Source organism: Lithobates pipiens, unplaced genomic scaffold (genome assembly GCF_037356315.1).
Source record: "Lithobates pipiens isolate NorthernLeopardFrog02 unplaced genomic scaffold, aLitPip1_a1.2 Scaffold_19, whole genome shotgun sequence".
NCBI lineage: Eukaryota > Metazoa > Chordata > Amphibia > Anura > Ranidae > Lithobates > Lithobates pipiens.
In genome coordinates, this window is record NW_027507764.1 from 418,427,282 (window position 1) to 418,449,806 (window position 22,525).

Genomic DNA, 22,525 nt, shown 5'->3' on the forward strand with positions numbered 1-22,525 from the left:
ACTCAGAGCTAGGGACCCTTCCCCTCCTCCACTGACCCCCCAATTCCTGGATTCTCTCAGGGTTTGTATCTGTGTGCCCGGCAGCCATGTTCCCGCTCTCTCTCCTCCTTCCTCTTCACAGGACAGGGAGGAGGTTCCCGCACACTCCCAACACCAGCAGCGCCCGCCAACTCCACACCTTCCCTCACCCGTGTGCCGCCCGGGACCAGCCCCGCCCTCAGCCCGCCCCCTGGGTCGGAGCGCCGCCCACACCCCCGCCCCTTGTATCGGAGCGCCGCCGCTGTGCGGGGAGCTGAGAGGAGCGGACGGTGCATGTGTCAGGCTGAGATTTGTGGAGGAGGGGGAGGAGAGAGAAGAGTGGACGGAGACCCAGGCCGCCATGGACTGACCGGACACAGCCTGCTGCCCCCACCCCCCATGGACGCCGAGCCCCGGACACACTGACAAGGAACACGCTCTCAGGAACAAGTAACTTATGTGAGGCTGTGCGGGGATTCAGGTGAGGGGAGCGGAGTGTGTACGGCTGGGCTCGGCCCGGGACCTGTCTGTGTGTCTTCTGTACGTCTGTACTAGGTGGCGGATCCTTCCCTGGGCTGGGATCGGGAAATCCCGACACTAGGCCACACTTCCCACCCCTTCCCGGCTCTTCCTTCCGGAGACACTGCCTGCCAGGCCGGACAGTGTGCCAGGAGCCAGGGAGGGCAACTTCTGTGTGCCCAACTTTACCGGGGACACGGCAATCACCACCGACCCCTTCTACTGTCATTATGGGGACCAGACAGTCACCACATGGTGGGAGCCAGACTCACTCATAGGTCTGTAGGAGATCACACTGCTCATAGTGATAGGTCTGTAAGTGATCACACTCCTCATAGTGATAGGTCTGTAAGTGATCACACTCCTCATAGTGATAGGTCTGTAAGTGATCACACTCCTCATAGTGATAGGTCTGTAAGTGATCACACTCCTCATAGTGATAGGTCTGTAGGAGATCACACTGCTCATAGTGATAGGTCTGTAGGAGATCACACTGCTCATAGTGATAGGTCTGTAGGAGATCACACTGCTCATAGTGATAGGTCTGTAGGAGATCACACTGCTCATAGTGATAGGTCTGTAGGAGATCACACTGCTCATAGTGATAGGTCTGTAGGAGATCACACTGCTCATAGTGATAGGTCTGTAGGAGATCACACTGCTCATAGTGATAGGTCTGTAGGAGATCACACTGCTCATAGTGATAGGTCTGTAGGAGATCACACTGCTCATAGTGATAGGTCTGTAGGAGATCACACTGCTCATAGTGATAGGTCTGTAGGAGATCACACTGCTCATAGTGATAGGTCTGTAGGAGATCACACTGCTCATAGTGATAGGTCTGTAGGAGATCACACTCTTCATAGTGATAGGTCTGTAAGTGATCACACTCTTCATAGTGATAGGTCTGTAGGAGATCACACTGCTCATAGTGATAGGTCTGTAAGTGATCATGCTCCTCATAGGGATAGGTCTGTGGGAGATCACGCTCCTCATAGGGATAGGTCTGTGGGAGATCACGATCCTCATAGGGATAGGTCTGTGGGAGATCACGATCCTCATAGGGATAGGTCTGTGGGAGATCACGATCCTCATAGGGATAGGTCTGTGGGAGATCACGATCCTCATAGGGATAGGTCTGTGGGAGATCACGATCCTCATAGGGATAGGTCTGTGGGAGATCACGCTCCTCATAGGGATAGGTCTGTGGGAGATCACGCTCCTCATAGGGATAGGTCTGTGGGAGATCACGCTCCTCATAGGGATAGGTCTGTGGGAGATCACGCTCCTCATAGGGATAGGTCTGTGGGAGATCACGCTCCTCATAGGGATAGGTCTGTGGGAGATCACGCTCCTCATAGGGATAGGTCTGTGGGAGATCACGCTCCTCATAGGGATAGGTCTGTGGGAGATCACGCTCCTCATAGGGATAGGTCTGTGGGAGATCACGCTCCTCATAGGGATAGGTCTGTGGGAGATCACGCTCCTCATAGGGATAGGTCTGTGGGAGATCACGCTCCTCATAGGGATAGGTCTGTGGGAGATCACGCTCCTCATAGGGATAGGTCTGTGGGAGATCACGCTCCTCATAGGGATAGGTCTGTGGGAGATCACGCTCCTCATGCAGGTGTCCGGGAAGAAAAATAAATCTTGACACTACATAGTATAATGGTCATACACAATTGTATGTGATATACAATTGGGATGCTGATCAAGCAAGACAGACAGTGGTAACAGATTACGACGGATTCAATCGGCCCAAGTTTATTGGTTGTGGTAATAAACACCAGGATTACAGGGTAAGTCGATGGCATCTTTTACACCCTTACATGCCAATCAAGCAAGAGGCCTGTGATTGACTCTGTAGGGTTGAATCCTCACCGCACATTAGGCTCTCAGTTTTCTATCATTGTATGGCCGCCATTACTATGTTTTGTCAGGAGGCTTCTGCTTCCTGAACCCCTCTGTGTGGAGCGTGGTCACCCACAGACCTGTCACCTCTACCAGCCTGGTGTCATTGAAATGTGGGCACAGATCACTGTGGGGACACGTTTACTGTGTTCCCTCGTCACACTGTACATGTGCAGTGACATGTTCTGTGTAAAATTGCAGCATGTACACATTTGTACCAAGTGCAACCTACTCCACCGTATATCAGTGCGTCACAACTCACTGCATAGAGCTAAATGAAATGTAATTTTTTGACTTATAAGTAACATTAAAAAGTAAAGTGTGATGCTTTGTAACAACACATCACATGCTCTTTCACACACTAATGTTCACCTGCTATTCAATGCGTAGTGTATGTGCAATAGTCTGAATCCTAACTTATTTGCGGTCATTTTATTATGTCTAGATTAGGGAAGGGTTAAACCATTGTCAGTTCTTTTGCTGTCTGTGTATCATTGGGGAAATTTCCCTTCACTTTCTGTCCCATTGATGCAACAGGAAGTTAGAGGAAATCTTCCAAACTGAGGGGAAGTCCCCTGTTAGACATTTGTCCTGTCCTCAGTAGAGGTGAACTCGGGTGTTCCTGAACTCCTCTCTATCTGAACATCAAAATTCCATTTTATTTATTTAATTTTTTCTCCAGTGAACTGTGGGACATTTTCTCTCCCTGCAGAACATGTAAACAAAGGGGTGGGATGCCCTGGTGTCCATCTTTAGTCAATGTCATTGGTCCCCGGAGCAGGTGTCCCCATTGAAAGATTTTGCAGACCTTTTGTTCTACAGAGAGCTCTAAAATATTGTAACCCCCTTCATTTTTACTGTCGGGGACAATGGGCATCTGGATAGAGTGGTAGATCTCGCCATTACGGATACAGATGGCAACAGAAATTTGATGGAGGCTCTAACCTTTCCCCAAACTATCTAAAACTAAAACAAGGTTTTTGCCTAGATGCACCTTTTTTAAAGTGGTTGCAAACCCTTACAACGCAATTTAACCTACAGGTAAGCCTAGATCATGGCTTCCAGGTAGGTGCTGCAAATCTCTCCTAAACCTACATGGTTTAGGAGATATTTACAATTCCCTGTAGGGGATTCCTTCTGCTCATGCACCAATGTACTTGGCGCATGTGCACTTTAGAAGGGTCACAGCGTGCCATTTTCATTAAACGACATGCCGTGACTGGCGACTCCCACGGTGATGTCACGCTACTCCGGCCAGTCACAGAGCCGGAGTCCGTGACCCGGAAGGAAGATGGACGCTTCCAGCCAGTGAGGAAATCTGTGACATCGCTGGCTCCCGTGTCAGGTAAGTGACACATAATGGACTACTATGCGATGCATAGTAGTCCATTATGCTTTGCAGGGAAACAAAGAGGAAGTAAACCCATCAGGGTTTACTTTCACTTTAAGGCCTAATGTACAAGGGATGTTTTACAACCTCTCCTCAACGATTTCACTTGACAGATAGTAACCGACGTTTAAAAAGTCAGTTTAGCAGCGTTTGTATTTAGAAGCATTTTTCTTTTTTTTTCTTTCAAATAGGCAAAAATTAAAAACTCCTGTAAACAAAACTCGGCTAAATGCGAGTTACCGTATTTACAGGAGTTTGGTGTTTCAAAAGCCTCTGAACATCTGTCCTGAACGCATTTTTTTTTTCTGCTTTCCAAAAAATGCTTCTAAACTCAACTGCCTAAAAATTACTATAAACGACCCTGTGTACACGTACTGATAAGATAACGTAGAGGAGAGATCAGGGGCAGCTGAAAAAAAATGCCCAACTGCCTCTAAACATCCGTTTGCCAGCAGCAGTTTATGTTAAATCGGAGTTCTACCAATTTAAAGTCAGCAGCTTCAACAAGTGTAGATGCTGACTTTTAATAATCGGACATTTACCTGCCCCACGGTCCAGTGACGGGGGTGTACAAAGCCTCGCTCCTCTCCCGGTGCCGGCATTCTAACTGTGGGCACCTGGTTGTGGCTTTACGCGTGGGCAATCTTCCGAGACCTGTAACGTGTCCCAGAATATTGCAGGGAAGGAGGGGGAGAGGAGAACTTCCTTCCAGGGCTGCGGAGCGAGAGGAGGAAGTGGGAGCTGGTTGCCCTGTAAAATCTGGGTGCCCCCCCAAAAAGTGAGGCATGTCAGGGGGTCACCATCACTTAAAGCGTTTCAAGCCTTAGGGTACAGAAACTTGTACACTGTTTCTTTACCGATTTTGCTCCCTTACTACCCCAAGTAGGCCTAGCCAAGCCACGTAGTCATTATACTTATCTAGATCTGAGACCTATGGCTTCTTGATCCAATATTCACTTCTGCTCAGTCAACCCTCGTTTATACGGCTGGTAGAGAGATAAGCCATCTACCAGACTCATAAGGCTGGGTTCGCACTACTGCAATTTTGGGTGCGGGTTTCCCTGCATCCAATTCGCATGACTGGAGACTGACCAGCTCTCACATCTCTGGAGTGGCTCAATTGGGAATTACACAGAGGTTCCTGTGCGTCTTTCGGGCCCATTCAGGTCTGAATTCATGTAAAAATTTGGGCTGAAATCTGACATACAGCGGTGAACGGGGACGCACCGGTCCCCTGCTGTGAGACGCTCCGTGCTGTGTAAAAGCTGAACTGCACTGACGGGGCTTCAGACCTAGATCTTGGTAAGTATAGCGAACTAGGTGGGAAGGTGGGGTAGACCCACTTAGGGAAGGGGGGGGGGATTTCTGTTTTGTTTTGCTTTGTTTTAGTAGCTGTGGGGGGAGGCATTAGAACCCCTGCCAGATTTTTATTACTGTCTGTGCCCCCCCCCCCCCCTTAGATTTACTCACTCTATTTGTCCTGCTTGTCTTTATCATTGAATGTGAAAGAAAATCTCAAATTTTGGTCCTCATCAGAATGGTAATAGAGGGGAAATCTTCCAATGGGGACACTAGTTCTGGTGACAACCAGGGATTCTCCCAGCTCCTGCTTTTGCTAAGAGACATGAAGTAAAGTGAAATCTCCCCAGTGGGACACAGATGACAAAAATTACTTCTAAACCCTCCTTTACCATCTACCCTCCTTTGTAGCCAAAATGATAAACGTTTTTCCTTTTTAGCTCTAATTTAAAGAGGAAGTAAACCCTGATGGGTTTACTTCCTCTTTTTTTCCCTGCAAAGGTAAAGCATAATGGACTACTATGCATCGCATAGTAGCTCATTATGTGTCACTTACCTGACACAGGAGCCAGCGAAGTCGCCGCTGTCCCCTGTAGTCCGCTGCATCCATGTTGCTTGTGGCGTCTCGCAGCTCCGACGAATCACAGCGGCGCAACCGCGATGACGTCACTCCCGCGCATGCGCACGGGAGTCGACAAATTTGGCAAATCCATTCTTGGATTTGCCGCATTTAGTGCGCATGCGCGCCGCTGTCTACGGCGCATGCGCCGTAGACAGCGGTGCCCATTTTCGGGCAAATATCTCCTAAACCATATAGGTTTAGGAGATATTGCTTGGACCTACAGGTAAGCCTTAATCTAGGCTTACCTATAGGTCCAAGTTGTTTGGAAGGGTTTACTTCCTCTTTAAGTACTTGGTAGGTGTAGACGTAGAGATTTGCTGGGCAAGCTCGGACATGGTGGAGATCCAGTGCAGATGGCAACTTGGTAGGAATGTGGGATCAAAGTTTAATGTGGTTATTTTCAGTGACTGGACGTTTGTCATGAAAGCACATGTTCTGTTTGGGTCTCACGGAAGAGTGACTGTACCTGAAGAGGTTAAGTGTTGGAAGGGGAAATAAATGGCATAATCCTGCTTTTGACCCCTTTCCACATGAATAGTCGTAGAGAAGGAGGAGAGGAATTCATTCACAGCCCCCCTCCCTCTCCCGTCATTTCATACAAATGGACTGCTGTCCTGTCTGATGATAGCTGGGAACAACTGTTTGGAAGGACTCAGAGGCCTCTTTCTTCTCCGGATTTTCTGAATGATTGAAGAGAACAGCATGAAAGTGTGTGTGTGTGTGTGTGTGTGTGTACGTATGGAGGTAACGTTACATTTCCGCCTGTCCTTTTATTGTTGGAGTTGAAGGGTATTTATATGTTCACGTTGTTTTGGGGAGTTGAGTTTCAAAGTGAAAGAAGTTTATTAGCGCGAATATTACAGGTGATCTATGGATGGACTCGCCTTCACAGGTGTCCACTATTGCTTCCCTTTCATTGCTTCTCAGCTTTCACTGCCAGCCACCAAAGGTCTTACACCTTCAGGACAGGCTTGGAGGGCACGTTGTTCTTTGTGGCAAAAAAATCTCAGTCTTGGTGATAAATCTTTTATGAAACACAATTGCCTTATTGAATTACAGCTTTAGGTAGCAAGGACATGTCTAATTAGATATAAAGACGATTAGATTACACAAGGCGGCTGGACCTGTAACAGACTACATCCACATATTTTACATAGTTTTGCAAGGCATTCACATTGACCTGCACATTTTTTTTTTTTTTTCAAATACCTGTTTTTTTTTTCTTCGTTTAGCCCCCACAATCTAATGCCCCGTACACACGAGAGGGATTAAGTCTGACAGACCTCCAAAGGAGTTCCGCCGGAGTTCCGACGGAGTTCTGGCGGACTTTTCGACCGAACGGACTTGACCACACACCATCACACCAAACTCCGACGGAGTCGAACGTGATGACGTACGACTGGATTCGACGTAGGAAGTTCCTAGACAGTAGCCAATAGCTGCCCTAGCGTCGGTTTTAGTCCGTCGGAGTAGCACACACACGAGCGGATTTTTCAAAGGGGACCGGGTCCGGCGGAGTTCCGTCGGGAAAATTTAAAGCATGCTTCATTTCTAAAGTCCGTCAGACTTTAGCTTCGCTAAAGTCCGTTGCAGCCCACACACGATCGGATAGTCCGCCGGACTCAGTCCGTCGGAGTTTGGATGTCGAAAAGTCCGCTCGTGTGTACGGGGCATTAGTTCTTGCCTAGGGAAGAATGACTTAGCCCACCCAAGTTCCTGTGTCCTCGTACACTCATGTTGCACATCCCAGGAGGCATTGGGTCAGCAATGAAAAATACGCATGTGCTGCTGCGCAGCTGTCTCCTCTTGGTTCTTGTAGCTGGCCTTCTGATACCCATGGTACAAACACAACATCAGGGGTCGGCTGTAAAAACAAGATGGAGACAGCTGGCTCTTGATGTCAAAGAGCAGAATGGCACTGCAGGATTGGGTGATATCAGCAGAGTGGCAGATCACTACTGGATGTGTTACTATGCTTAAAGTGATGCCAAAGCTTTGTTTTTTTGAATAACAAACGTGTTATACTTACCTGCACTGTGCAGTGGTTTTGTACAGAGCAGCCTCATTCCTCTTCTTTTCGGGGTCCCCCTCGAGCGCTGCCCCCAGAGAAAACCTCTTGCCTTGGGGGAACCGCTGCATGCTCCCTCCTGAACTGCTGCTCTGTGCATCCATAAGAGACACGGCTTGGCCACACCCTCTGTTCTCTCCTCATTGGCTCACTGGCTGTGATTGACAGCAGTCGGTGCCAATGGGCTCCTGCTGCTGTCTCAGCCAATGAGGAGAGAGTGCCCATACAGTCGAGGCTGTTATGAGCATCACTGGATTGGGGGGGGCACTGCACATACAAGTTTTTATTTTTTTTTTATTTTTTTTTTTAGCTTCAGGCATAGAAGAGCTAAAAAACCTTCAGCCTTTAGAACCACTTTTAATGCTCATGACCCAGCAAACCAGGTGAGAGAGGATTGGGAAACAAGAACAGGGGAGGCAATGTTCCTCTTCAAAATTTTCTTTTTGAGGAGAAATGTGTTAGCAGGCCTATATACTTACTATTGGTGTCTGTGCCCCCACCTGAAAGCTTCACCGTCTCTATTTGTCCCGGTATCCATTGCACCACCCGAGCTGGAAGTGTCTGAAAATTCCAAATTTCGTTTAGTCACCAGAGCAGAAATAAAGGAGAAAGTTGCAGTGACAACTTTACTATAAAGAGATCTTCTGTTACTTCCTGTTGTGTCCGTGAGAAGGACAGTGAAGAAAAATCTCTCAAAATGAAACACTGGGTTTTATTAAACTGGAGAGTGCAAAATCTGTTGCAGCTCTGTATAGAAGCAAATCCGCTTCCAGTATTTTATTTTTTATTTTTTGTGAAAGCTCCATTCAGATTAGTATTGATACCCATGCTCCTTGTTGAGCTGCTTTTTGCTGCATCCACCCTGGAGCTGCACACAGGCAGTCCATAGAAGTGAATGTGGATGCAGCCATTCCACAGCCACATATCAAAATCTGACATGGGCGCACAGATGTGAATGCACAGTGCCATCATTCAGATCTTTGCATCTCCACGCTTGTCCGATTTTCACATTCAGCCGTGCAGTCACTACACCTACATCCACTTCTATGGGCTGCCTGCACGCAGCTCCAAGGTGGATGCAGACCCAGCTAAAAGCGACTCAGCATGGAGGATGGGTGTCAGCGCCAATCTGAAGCCTAACTGATCTCAAAGACCATGTGCACCAGTCCTTGGCCTTACCATTTGGGGGGGGGGGATCCATAAGAAGGATGTCCAACTTTAGCATTTCATCTAAAATGTTGTTATGCTATAATTGTTAATTTAGCAATAAGGGCCATTGAGAACCAAAAGTAAATATAAGGCAGATAGACATGTGCTTGTAGTATTTGTAGGTATTTTAGGAAATTGAGTTTATAGGGAGGAAGATTGGGCTTCATAAGTTCAGATTGGTTTATAATTTAGGGCCCATATAAATCTTTGTGGTTATATCAGAATGGATGGCACTAAGGATGAGCTCAGGTGTGTTCGCACAGCCCACGTGCAGAGTCTGCCAGGAAGTCGGCACTGCGATGTGCTAATCCCAGGCAGTGAGACGTGTCCCGATCTCTGCAGCTGCACATGGGGACAATGTCTCACTGCCTGTGATTAGCACAGTGCTGACTTCTTGGCGGGCTCTGCACATGGGCTGTGCGAATACGCCGGAGCTCATCCTTAAATGGCACTTTAGCTCACTAACACGTATTCAGTGTAGGAATCTGGCATTAATGATTGCTTATACCAGCTTTTTTATTTAGGACCCCATGGGAGGGGGGGGAGTCTCTGGGAACCCCTAAAACAAGTTTCTGATTTACAGCTCACAGAGAGTGTTGTCATCAGTGAGTTGTAAATATAATATGATAAATACCATTTACCTCTTTCATGTAAAGCCTGGGATTGCTTAGGTGTTCAGCTATTCCAAAAATATGCACAAAGTGCTTTCCCTGTTGGGTGTGTTTTTTTTTTTTTCTTTCTTTTTTTTTTTTTACTTCTGTAAGGCATATTGCTAATCTGTTGCTGCTTGCGACCCAAAAAGCAAACTCCAGAGCCTAACACTGACATGAGATTTGCTACTTGCCTGTATAGCAGAGATGAAGATGGGTCCCATGCAGCAGAAATCCTCCAGAGGGGGACATGCATGCTGTGTCAGGTGCATTTGACAGATGCGTCTTCTACTATGCCAAGGATCAAGCCTATGGCTCCACTGTCTGCTAAAATTGGCTAGTTACCCCATTTCATGGGCAAGAAAACTATACCCGGCAGTGGGAAAAGAGGGACAGTTGAGGCTCCATTCACACCTGTGTGACTTTGGCCATCGAAGTCGAATGCCAAGTCACAGCCTATTTTTTTCAAATGTGTAACACTTGGGCTACGTTTCCAATATTGCATACCCAAAGTCTCGCTACTTTGGAGTGTGACTTTGGAGTGCAGCTTTGGTCCAACTTTACAATCTCTGGATCAAAGTTGTATCAAAAGTCGCATCAAAGTAGTGCAGGAACCTTTTCATAGTCGCTGCAACTGTAAGTCGCAATAGATGGATGCCATTGAAATCAATGGGCTGTGATTTGTCATGCGACTGTGTCCATGACTAGGCGCATTAGTGGAAACGGAGCCTTAAAGTCGTAAAAGCGCAACCTTTGTCCAGAAAATTCAAAGTCGCCTCAAAGATGCACTGATAATTGTGTGATGATAATTGTGTGACTTTGGAGACATACTAATGTGAATGGAGCCTGAAAGTAAATGTTTTTGCAGTTTGAAGCTGAATGCGGGCAGAGCAATTTGTGTACAGTAAGGAAGGGTTCAGGTAGTGTTTATTTCATGGTGGTAACTATCTGCATATTTCAGATACTCGCCCATCCAGTGGATCCAGAGCCGCAGTTCTATAAACTATTAGAAAAGGTGCGACCTGATAGTATATAGGACTGCAGGTAAAACGCACGAATACACCCATGCTGTGGCCAAAAAACGGCACAGCAGTGTGAAGCCTGTCTAATGCCGTGAACAGGCGATCGGAATTTTGGTCGGAAAAAGCTCTGATGGTTTTCCCGACGGAATTTCGCTCAAGCTGTCTTGCATACACACGGTCACACCAAATTCCGACAGTCAAGAACGCGGTGACGTAGAACGCGGTGACGTAGAACACGTACGATGGGACTAGAAAAAGCAAGTTCAATAGCCAGTAGCCAATAGCTTCTGTCTGGTAGTTGAATCTGAGCGTGCGTGAGTTTTTGCACATCGGAAATTGCATATACACGAACGTGTTTTCGAACACGCTCTCAATCTTTTGCTGCCCGAATTTCCGATCGTGTGTGCGTGGCATAAGGCTTGACAGTGGACTGTTTTTTTTTTTTTTTTTAGCAAAAAGGTTTTCAGACACATAATGTGACCTAAACAGATGATTTTATGGTACTTTTAGTGACGGGCAACCTGACAATTCGTGCTCCATTCAGTACAAAGTCGATCCAAATTAGAAGGTTCCTGTACTACTTGGGGGTGACTTCGGAGCGGCTTACATTGACCTCTATACAAAAGTTGAAAAAAGCGAATTGTTTGGGACTTTGTATGAGACCTTGAACCTGACGTACCTAGGTCTCCATCCCTAGTAAGTTAAAACCAAAAAGGGGGGATAATAAGGGCGGGGGGACTTTATATATTTTTCCCCTTTTTGTTCTATACAAAAGTTGTTTTGCAAGTCACCCTGTATGGGGTGGCTTCAGAGTCGTACGAGAGTCGGGTTACCTGCCACTTACAATTTAAATTTCTTGTATATTTAATCAATACAAACATATTTATGGACTGTGTGTGACTTATAAACGTAGGATTTATTGTAGGTGCTGCAGGTTTGTCTACAGTACTGTCTTTGTTTTGTTGCCTTGACTTTACATTTCCTTCCATAAGTTTACTTTGAACCAGCATAAAGGATGTCCCTTTTCCTGGGAATTAAGCAGGCTTCCTAAGGCTCAGATTTCAGCCAATTCATAGATATTGGAAAGAAGGAAATCCAAGCTTTGAGGGGCTCTGCCAACATCACCCCAGTCGTCAGACTTCGATTGGGAAATGAAAGTAGCCAGGCAGAAAACAGTTGTCAGAACACTGCAAAAGTCAATTAAGTCGAGTATTCCGACAGCCACGGGTGAAGAGCAGCTTTAGAGTTTCCAGGATGCTGTATAATATCTCCATACTAAACTACGTTTTTCATAAACTTTCTACATTCCTAAAAGAGGTATATATGTGCTCTGAGTTCCTAGATTGTTAGTGGAATCTTACTAAATGATTGCCATTTCTGAGAAATATATTTTGTGGATCCCTTGAACCCATAAAGTGAAATTTTGGGTTACAGCATAAAGTATTGATCATCTCTGTATTGCTCGATTGATAATTTGACATATGAACATCTCAATACACTTATTTCAGATTTTGTGCCTAACGAGTTTATTTTAATATTGATGTAGCAGGATTTCACCTGACATTTGCAATTTACTTTCCGGTATGGGTATTCTTAAGGGGGGGCGGCTTTGTCCATGACGCAGGACATTCTCAGAGATGGCCTTCATTTCCTGCTACAAGCTGAAGGCATTGAGAAATATTTTTTTCTTCTACGCAGTACATCCAAAGAGAAAAAAGAAAGCCTAGGTACATAGATATTGCTCTGACATATGTTTACAGTTTCTTTTTTCTGCTGGCATTATCTTTTAAGTGAAGATGTAGCTGGCCTCATCTCGTAAATGTATTGTTAGTAGGCCTTTAAAGCTGTAGTAAACCACAGTTGATGGGGTGGGGGGGGGGGGGGGAGATAAAAAAAAATCCCCTGCAAGGCATTGTCATAATGTGCAAGTACTAGCACATTATGAGAAATGTACCTTTTTAGAATGAAGCCCCCCCAGCGCTGTGCTGTCACTGCTGAGGGCCGACGTTTTTCTCCAGTCCTCCTTCTGGGCTTGCGTCCTCCAGGTACATGAGTGTGCAGGGGTATGATGTCGCCACTCCCATGTATACGGCACGGGCTCTGAAGGTCCAGCGCTGTATGCTGGACCTTCAAAACACATGCACCAATAACGTCACCGGCTACATGCACTCTGAATATCTCCTAAACTCTGCAAGGCTATAGGCGTAGAACGGAATTTACTACCACTTTAAAAGTCATACAGAATTATACCAGTATAATTTTGGAAAAATAACATCCTTTCTAGTATCTCTCTTTAATGGGCTCCATAATTTGCGAGTATGTAAAGCATATAAGCACATTATGGGCAGACTTGCCTGGCAAGCTATCCACTCTTACTGCACTGTCAGTGCCCCCCACCAGTCACAAGCGCTGCCATGTTCTTCTGGGCTCCGAATATTTGGCCACTTGATTGGCTGAGCTGCGATGACACCACTTCCTGTCATGCACATGGGAGTCATATCATCGGCACACAGAGCGGTGCTGTATGCAGGTTCTTCCATAAGTCTCAGGTCCTAGAGGTCTGAGATGCTGATGTGATTTACTACATGTTTGTGACTCTACAGCTTGGATACAGTGTTTTTCTACTTTTTATTAAATGCAGCTTTAGATAATGCACTAGGCTGGTGGTGCTGCTGCTGCTTCCTTTTTTTTTTTTTTTTTTTTTTTTTTTTTTTTTTTTTTTTGGGAGTATAGATTTTTATTTGTCATATAACCTTTATTAAATAAGCTTGCATATACCTGTGTGGGTGGAATATATAGCTGCCTGGGCTGAAGCATCCTAGCAGGAATGGAGGCTCCTGATATTGTCTGTTTGCTGGGAACATGCAGTGAGAGAAGGCTGTATCCTGGCAGCTTGGTATGTGGGAGGAAGCATTGTGGGCAGCGCAGGGCTAACTGGGAGTATGGAAGCACTATTTGTCATGTCATCTCAAATCTGCAACTTCGACTATCTACACCCAGGGGCATACATCTAAGCATGTGTTTATGCTCAGCATCTACCCACGTACAGCCATATCCTGTGTGTGTGTGTGTGTGTGTTATATATATTATACACATTTTGACACCACCAGTCAAATAAGTTTACCTCCAATTAGGAATAGCCTAAGTCCAGATTACTCCTTTTTAGTTTTACAAATTTTGTCTATGCGGGATACTAGATCTCCTTCCTGTGCTGCGATTACAGTTCTAGCATTTCCACAGTGAAGGTATCCTGTTATTCACCCTCCCTTCCTCTCCGCTTAACCATTCACAAGACATTTTATATTCTGTTCATAGAAGGCAAGATTACCTGCCCCTCCTCTCCCCTTGTCCATTCCTGTAAATCTTTTCTGCAGTAGTACAGGTCTCCCTAACTCCAGCCTGTGACAGGACAATGAAAAGAGAAGTAGCAGTCTGAGCTTTTCTCTTCCATTCTACTTGCTCTTCCTATTAGCATGCTCCTTGCACAACTGATTGGCTCTTTGTTCTTTCTCTCTAGTATGAGCTCTTCTGTACAGGCAACACAAGAGGCTGATGAGTCAAATTCAGACTTGCACTGCTTTGACTTAAAGCAAGTTTAATGATGTAGTAATACAGAGCAATCAATTTAGATTGAAGGTTGTAATTTGTTCTATATTAAAGGACAGGTATGGGTTTTTTTTTTTTTTTCCCTAATCATACCTTACCTAGGTGGCTGCAGCATCGGTCCCCCAGCGTCTCTGCATTGAGTACCGAGCGCTCAAACATCGCTAATTGCCTGGTTCTCTAGGCTCCCCGAGTGGAGAGCTGCTGACTGTCAATTGGAAGTTCTCCTGCTCTGCTCCTCCACGCTCATTGGAGCGCTGAGCTGTGGAGGGGCGGGGATCGGCTGTCTTCGAGGCTCATAGACAGACAATGAGAGCTAATGTGAGAAGGGTTGAGGTAGTGTCTCAGTCCCAAATACGTATGTACACCACAGAAAAAAATGTTTTGCCCACGGGACTTTTAAAGAGTCACACCCGAGAGAGTAAATGTAAAAATGTGACTTTTTTTTTTTTTTTTTTTTATCATACATTTAAAAACAAATGTACCACAATAATAAAGAAGACATAAATTATCAATATGAATGGTGCTGCATAGAGTTCATATGAAAACAATTGATATGCGGGACCTGAAAGCATCATACAGATACCCCAATCGATCTAGAGCTGCTGCGCGAATGATCTTGGTAATTCTTGCTTCCTCAGGAGAGGCGCAGGTAGGTATCTGGAGATAAAAATAAATCAACGAATGATGACAACAAAAAAAGAATAAAAAAAAAAAAAAGGAAGGGGAAAGGGCAGGAGGAGAACCATGTATGTATGCGTATATCTCAATATCTGTAACTTGCAGGTAGTGCCAAATGCTGGTCAACTCTCACCAGAAAGGTAAACCAGTTGGCTAAAGAAGGCACGCTTATGTGTAGCAATATATATGGTAACATACAGAGGGTCTCCCTCTGGGCATGTCCAGAAGTCAACTCCTATTCCCCATGGGAGCTGTGAAGGGCCAGGGAGATGGTAACAATGTGGTGTGTTCACAGATCTGAAAACCTGGTGGTCGATGTAAATGCAACCAAAGGAAAGAAAAAAACGCCACACACCTGGACACATATTGTTATTTAATATATGGGTAAAAAATGCGCTAATGACAAGGAGGAAAAAAAATCTGTGAAGTGATAAAAAGTGCTCCCCACTTCTGTCAGACCTTGCTGCGGCGAGGTCCGTTAGAAGTTCTGCACCCCTCCTCCTTCCCCGCTGCTCGGCCATTCTGAGCTTTGCACATGCGCAGTAGGAAATCAGCTGTTGAATCGCAAGGCTTCACTGCTGGTTCCCCTTACAGGTTATGGCAGCGACAGCATCCGAGAGCCAATGAAAACATTGTCTGGGGTGCTGACATTGCTGGATTCCAGGACAGGTAAGTGTCATAATATTAACCTTTAACCTAATTACCTGGTATACACACAAAGCAGTCTTGCTAGTCAGAAGTAACTCTGCACCCTTGTATGATGAGCTTGCACTAGGTTCTGAACCTAATATTTACAGTCGTTGGCTAAGATGCTTCTATTTGTGAGTCAGGGCCGTGTTCTTATGAGGATGAATGGGTGGGTCTTTCTTACGTTGGCCATGATTTTGGATGAGCCAACAATGGGCCAACCCACTCCCTTGTTCATATGATCACATCTTGGGACCCCTGGCGGAGACAGCTGTAAACATTGAGCTTGGGCTGCGGGGTGCAGCAGTTATCTTACAAGGGCACAGAGGTAACTTCTTTTATCTGGAAAAACAGGGGGCGGAGCTCCTCTTTAACAAGTGTCTTTTAAGATGGGGTTATCTGCAGTGTTCCTCAGAAGTCTTCTCTCATAATCCATATTTATTGCATTTCCATTCCTATTTCCTATAAAGGGTCTGAACACCTCTCTCTGCTGTATGATCTGCAAGGTGTCTGGTCCCTTCTACATTCTTGCTATGACGTAACCATGTGAGAGCAGTCCTAGCTATGGGGGTTGTTTGTTACAATCAGTGATTCTTCATTACTCTCACTTGCCAGCTCCACCCATTTCCGTGTTTGTGATCCTAAAGCTGGCCATGGGCCATGGGTTAAACAATTTTCTTATTCCATTTCCTTTTAGATAACCCCCCCCCCCCCCTTTTTTATTTTATTTTTATTTTTTTAAACTATGTAGTGCAAGGGCCTGCCTGCCTACAAATGTATGGGATTGGTGACCGAGTAAAGCAGAACCCCTGACACAACCCAATAATGCAAATGCAATCCTAACGATTTATGGTATATGTGGCATCCGGAGATATATTTGAAGTGGTGTACAGTGCCAAACAGTCCCTACCCACTTTATCCAGACATAGCAAGAAGTTGGAGTAACGATTTTAAAACTTGTTTAAAGCAATAATAGGATTTTTAAAACCGCTTACCTGTAAATCCCTTTGAAGTACATCACAAGACACAGAGCCATAGTAGTTACTATGTGGGTTATAGGCCACCTTCAGGTAATGGATACTGGCACGCCCTAAGACAAAAAGTCCACTCCCTATGTAACCCCTCCCACCATTGGAAGTACCTCCGTTTTTTGTAGCAAAGCAATACATGTGTATACCAAAAGAAGGGTGGGACTTCTGTGTCCCGTGATGTACTTCAAAGAAAAGGATTTTACCGGTAAGCTTTTTTTCAAAATCATATTATCGTACATTATGGGATACAGAGCCATTGTAGTTACTATGTGGGATGTCCAATAGCAAAGCCAACTGAAGGGAGGGAGAAGCAACAAAAGTAGGGCACTAAGAGACTAGAGGACTTATACTGCAGCCTGCAGTACACTGCGCCCAAAAGCCTTTTACATCTATTTGATAGAACCTGGTAAATGTATGGACTGAAGAGTTACAGCCTTGCAGATTTGAACCATGGAGGCTTGGTGATTCACTGTCCAAGAAGCACCAGCACCCCAGGTGGAATGCACTTTAATATGAAAAGGAGGAATTTTCCTATTTAAACCGTAAGTTTGAAAAATCACTTGACAAATCCATTTAGAAATAGATTTTGACGCTGCCTGTCCTCTTAGGACCTTCTGGCAACACAAACAAAACATCTGTTTTACAAATCTGAGTGGTCACCTTCAAATAGACCTTGGATGCTCTCACCACATCAAGAGAATGTAGTGACCTTTCTTCCACAGAAAGAGGTTCTGGAAAAAATGAAGGCAGAACAATATCTTGATTTAAATGAAAACCTGACACTACCTTTGGTAGGACGCAATACAACCTTATCCTTATGAATAATCAAATATGGCTCTTTACAATACATAGCAGCCAACTCTGATACTCTACTTGCAGAATATATGGCAACCAAAAAAAACATTTCCTTGTCAAAAGGACCAAGGGAATATCTCGTATCTGCTCAAAAGGCTGTTTATATAATGCCGACAGGACTAAATTCAAGTCCCAAGAGTTCAGGGGTGACCTAACCAGAGGATTAATCCTCGTTACCCCCTGAATAAAGCTATGAACCAGAGAGTGAACACTGATAAGGCCAACACCTGGCCTTTGATAGTACTCAAGGCCAGCTTAATTTCTAATCCCAGCTGTAGAAATTCAAGGATCCTACCTATGACATATTTCCTGGGGTGCCAACCCCTGGATTCACACTAGAAGACATATGCCTTCCAGACTCTATAATATGACTCTGGAGGCCAGCTTCCTAGCATTAACCAAAGTAGAAACTACTGAACCTGACAGCCCACTGTCTTTCAAAATGGGGGTCTCAATAGCCAAACTGTTAAATTTAGCATTTGTTGGGTAGGATGGAATACCGGATCTTGCGAAAGAAGGTCTGGCTGCGGTGGTAGTCCACGGGTCCCCTACCACCATCTTTACGATCTCTGCATACCATGATCTCCTGGGCCAAAAGAATCGCCTCCTTCCCACCCTGCTTGATCCTACGCAGAAGCGGCAGAACAGGAAGGAATGCATAGATCAGTGAAAATTGGTTCCATGGAAAAACCAAGGCATCTGTTCCGCATGCCAGTGGATCCGTTGTCCTTGACACAAAGTTGTCCATCTTTTGTTGAATCTGAATGCAAACAGATCCACGTCTGGAATTCCCCATCTTTGACATACTGACAGAAACATGTCAAGGTGGAGAGACCATTCTCCTAGGAACAACTGTGGGGGACTCAAGTAGTCCGCCTGCCAGTTCTCTATACCTGTAATGAAGACTGCCGATAGGCAAGGAATGCTGTTGTCTTCTGCCCAGGATAGGATATGATTCACCTCTCTGAGCCGCACGACTTCTCGTGCCCCCTTAGTGATTGATATAAGCCACTGTTGTGGCATTGTCGGATTGGATCCTGACCGGACAATTCCATATTCTGAGCGTCCAGGCCTCCAGGGCCAGACATGCTGCCCGAATCTCTAGAATATTGATGGACAAGGTCATTTCTGTTTTGGACCATTTTCCTTGGACTGATGCTTCTTCCAGGACTGCTCCCCAGCCCAGAAGGCTGGCATCTGTTGTCACCACCTTCCAGATAAGTGGTAGTAAGGACTTTCCTTTCTGAAGATTCTTGGATATCAACCACTAACTGAGGCTTTGACGCACTTTGGGGGATAAACGTATTGGAAATTATAGAGCTTGGATCTTTTTGCTCCAACTTGACAGGATACTGTTTTGCAGCAGTCTTGAATTAAACTGCACATAAGGAACAGCCTCGAAGTTACCATCTTTCCCAACAATCTCATGCAAAATCGAATAAAAACACTGTTCTTTGCTTTGACCATCTGAATCGGTTCCCTTATGGAACTGATCTTTGCCTGGGGTCAGAACACCCTCTTCTGAGCTGTATCTATGATCAGGCTCAAGTACTGAAATCTTGATGGTTTTAAGGAGGATTTCTCTAGGTTGAGAATCCAACCTAGGTATTCCAGATAGCTGACTGGTGACCAAACTCTCTGGTTTCAGTGGGCTACCAACTGATCTATCAAGAGTAGATTGTTTAAGCCAGAATCATTATCCCCCGATCCCTTAATCTGGCTAAAGGGGAGCCAGAACCTTTGTAAACACTCGAGGTGCAGTAGCTAGACCGAAAGACAGAGCTACAAACTGAAAATGAAGTTTTTTTTTTGTTTTTTTTTTTCTCTCGAAGCGTAGATATTTCTGGTGAGCGGGGAAAATAGGTACATGTAGATAAGCATCCTTGATGTGGATTGATGCTAGCAGTTCTCCACCTTGTAGAATGGAGACCACTGATCGGATTGACTCCATGCAAAAAGAGCGGATATAAAAAAAAAAAACGGTTTAGATCTTTGAGATCTAAAATGGGTCTGACATCCCCGTTTTTGGTATCATTAAAAAGGTTTGAATAAAACCCTAACCCTAGCTCTTCCATGGGGACCACCGATATCACTTTTTAAGACGAGGTGATCCAAAGCCAGAAAGACTTATTTTTTTCCTGGGTCTCTGGGAACGTTTGATCTGAGAAAACGAGGAGATGGGAACTCTGGAAACTCTAGTCTGTAACCTAGAGATATTGAGGAAGCCCATTTTGTCTCGACACTGTTCCTGCCAGACCCTTGAGAACTGCAGAAGTCTTCCACCCACTCGAGCGAGCGGGGGCGCCCCTTCATAAGGAGGTTTTAATAATTTGTTTAGTGGGCTTCCTCCCCCAGGGCCTCTCTTGACCCTGAGGTTTACCTCTTGAACTTGACGGTGGAGTCCGTCGTGACTGCCTAGATGCAGATGCTCCTGGCACTGGAGAAGCTTGTTTAAAAGAAAAATGATTAAACTTCTTAGCTGGTAAAAGGGAACTTTTTCCACTAGAAATTCTTTGGTTATATTTATCCAGATTGTCTCCAAACAACCGTTCACCATGAAATGGAAAACTAGCCAAGAGCTTTGTGCATGGCGCTTCGGCTGACCAATATTTCAACCATAAAACTCTCCCACGTGTACCAGCCCAAGCATAAGCCGTGAGGCTTGGAGAATAGGTTTTACAATAGATGATATGAAAGATTCTAACGCCTCTGATATCCCGGCCAAATCTTGGGCCTGCTTATCAGGGATAATCTTGAGCACCTCTTTAAACTGGTCTTTTAGGGACTGACATACCCCGATCGCTGCCAGTGTAGGCTGAACCTGCCAGCGAATTATTGTTTTTCAATAAGAATTCCAACTTCTTATCTGTTGGATCCTTCAGCATTTGAGCATTGTCTACAGGACAAGTCTAGTTCTTGTTCACAGAGGATATAGCAGCGTCAATTGCTGGAATCCCCCATTTCTTATTAAACTCTTCCTCCATTTCTTATTAAACTCTTCCTCCATAGGAGTGTTGAAAACTTCTTTGGAGGAAAAAACTTTATCTGGGTGCTCCCACTCAGAATACATACGTTTTTTTTTTTTTTTTTTTTTTTCAGTAATGAATGGATAGGAATGATAGCATGAATAGGTTGGAGAGGATTTAGCGAACCCAAACAAGCAGCAAAAAAGTGGAGCGGACCAATTCAGTGAGAGATTGTACCAACAACCTTTTCTGTGAACCTGATCCATCTGTATTACTCTTCAGAAGAGGAATTATCAGCCTCTTCCTGGTCCCCTGAGAGAAAAGCGTCATCTCTCGTTCCCTGTTCTTCTGTTTAATGGTCCTGGGTAATAGACGTGGACCTATTACGCTTAGTCCCACTCTGGGATGCGATTAAGGCATCAATCTTTTGTTCCAAGTCTAAAATGGTTGAGGAAAAAAACTTTTTTAGTAATATATACAGGGGCTGCAGTGCTAAAAGCAGCTGCAACGCCTGACATGCCTGATGGCTCACTCTGACCAGCCATAATACTCTCGGGGAGGAGGCCATATTTTTAGAAATGGTTTTAGGCTTCCTAGTGGCTGTAGAAGTCTTTCTCGAGCTCTTTCTTTGAGGTGCTTTTACCCCCCCCCCCCTTTCCAACCATAGCCCGATGCAACAGTAAATGTTCCAAAAGGAATGCCTGTCGCTAAACCCCTTTCATGCCCCTCTTTGCTCTTGTGTCCTTCCGTTAGTTTACAGCAGTAATAATGGTGCTTTTAAACACACTTTCCCATGCTGGACGTTGGAGGATGCGAACGCTGAGCTAAGCCCTGCCCCCTCTCTTTAAAAAAAAAAAGAGTTTTCCCACGCGAGTGCAGGCCTCTGATCCTATGGGATCGTACTGAGAGGGGGGAAACTGGCAAAGAGGGAGCCTGGAAGCCACCGAGTAGGGCAGCATGCTGTTCGTCTGTGTGTGGTGTGTGTTTGGTATTTTTTATTTTTTTTAATACAATGCTTCTACCCCGTGAAGAGGGTAAGAGGACCCCCCAGACTTACCGGAGGTCTGCTGCTGACTGGAGGAAAGGAAGCTGTTGTTTCGGACACAGCGTGAGCTTTTTGAGGTATCATGCAAAGGTATGTGCTCTATACAGCCCCCAGTGGTGACACAGGCATGACAACATTCACTAATTTAAGGGAGACATTCATAAGAAAATTCAAAAATTTCTTAGAAAACGCCACTTATCTTTCCCGCCGCAGGGTTTTCTGTGGTAAAACCAACAGACCCAATCTTCACCCTTCACGGTGGGTTCTGTTAAAAAACCTTCAGGAGCTGGGTAGCCTTGGGGGAAACCCACAATCCTGGACCTGTAATAGCACCACCGCCAGTAAAACTTTATGGCGTTAATACCAAAAGTACTGGATCCCGGGTCCAGCTCTCTAAAAAGAGAAGCGTTTACAGGCAAAACCTTGTTTCTTCGCACACAAGGCCCAGGTACTATTCAATTCTGCCTAAAAGACACTTTGAATGGATCCTGCTACATGGCTAGTAGCCCCAGCAAGGATTGTTCCAGTGGAGCTCAGCACAGCACATCTTCACTCATGACCAACACCCTAGAAGACCCTGGCAAAAAAACTGAGGTACTCCCAGTAGTGGGAGGGGTTATATAGGAAGTGGACTTTGTCTTAGGGCATGCCAGTGTCTATCACCTGAAGGTGGCCTATAACACATAGTAACTACTATGGCTCTGTGTTCCGTGATGTACGATAAGAAATTACATTTTATACAAAAAATAAATAAATAATGCTTTAAATGAGGGGTACAGGGGAGGGTCAGGAGCTTATTATCATTCCGCCAATTTTTAACTTTCAGAGCTGTCACACTTTGACACTTAGAATGACAATTGTGCGGTCATGTGACACTGTACCCAAATTAAATTAATATTTTTTTTGAGACAGATGGAGCTTTCGTTTGGTGTTTAATCACCACTTGTTT

General features: G+C 45.1%; 1 protein-coding gene across 3 annotated transcripts in view; it reads left to right on the plus strand.

Annotated features, from left to right (window-relative positions):
* Window positions 1-251: 251 nt before the first annotated feature.
* YES1 (YES proto-oncogene 1, Src family tyrosine kinase) overlaps window positions 252-22,525 on the plus strand; it is an 86,565-nt gene continuing 64,291 nt past the window's right edge. Inside the window, exon 1 of one of the 3 annotated variants that reach the window (XM_077492537.1) lies at window positions 252-499. The gene's annotated coding sequence lies outside the window, so the exon portion shown is untranslated. The remainder of the gene's footprint in view (window positions 500-22,525) is intronic. The other 2 variants (XM_077492538.1, XM_077492539.1) reach the window with 2 other exon arrangements.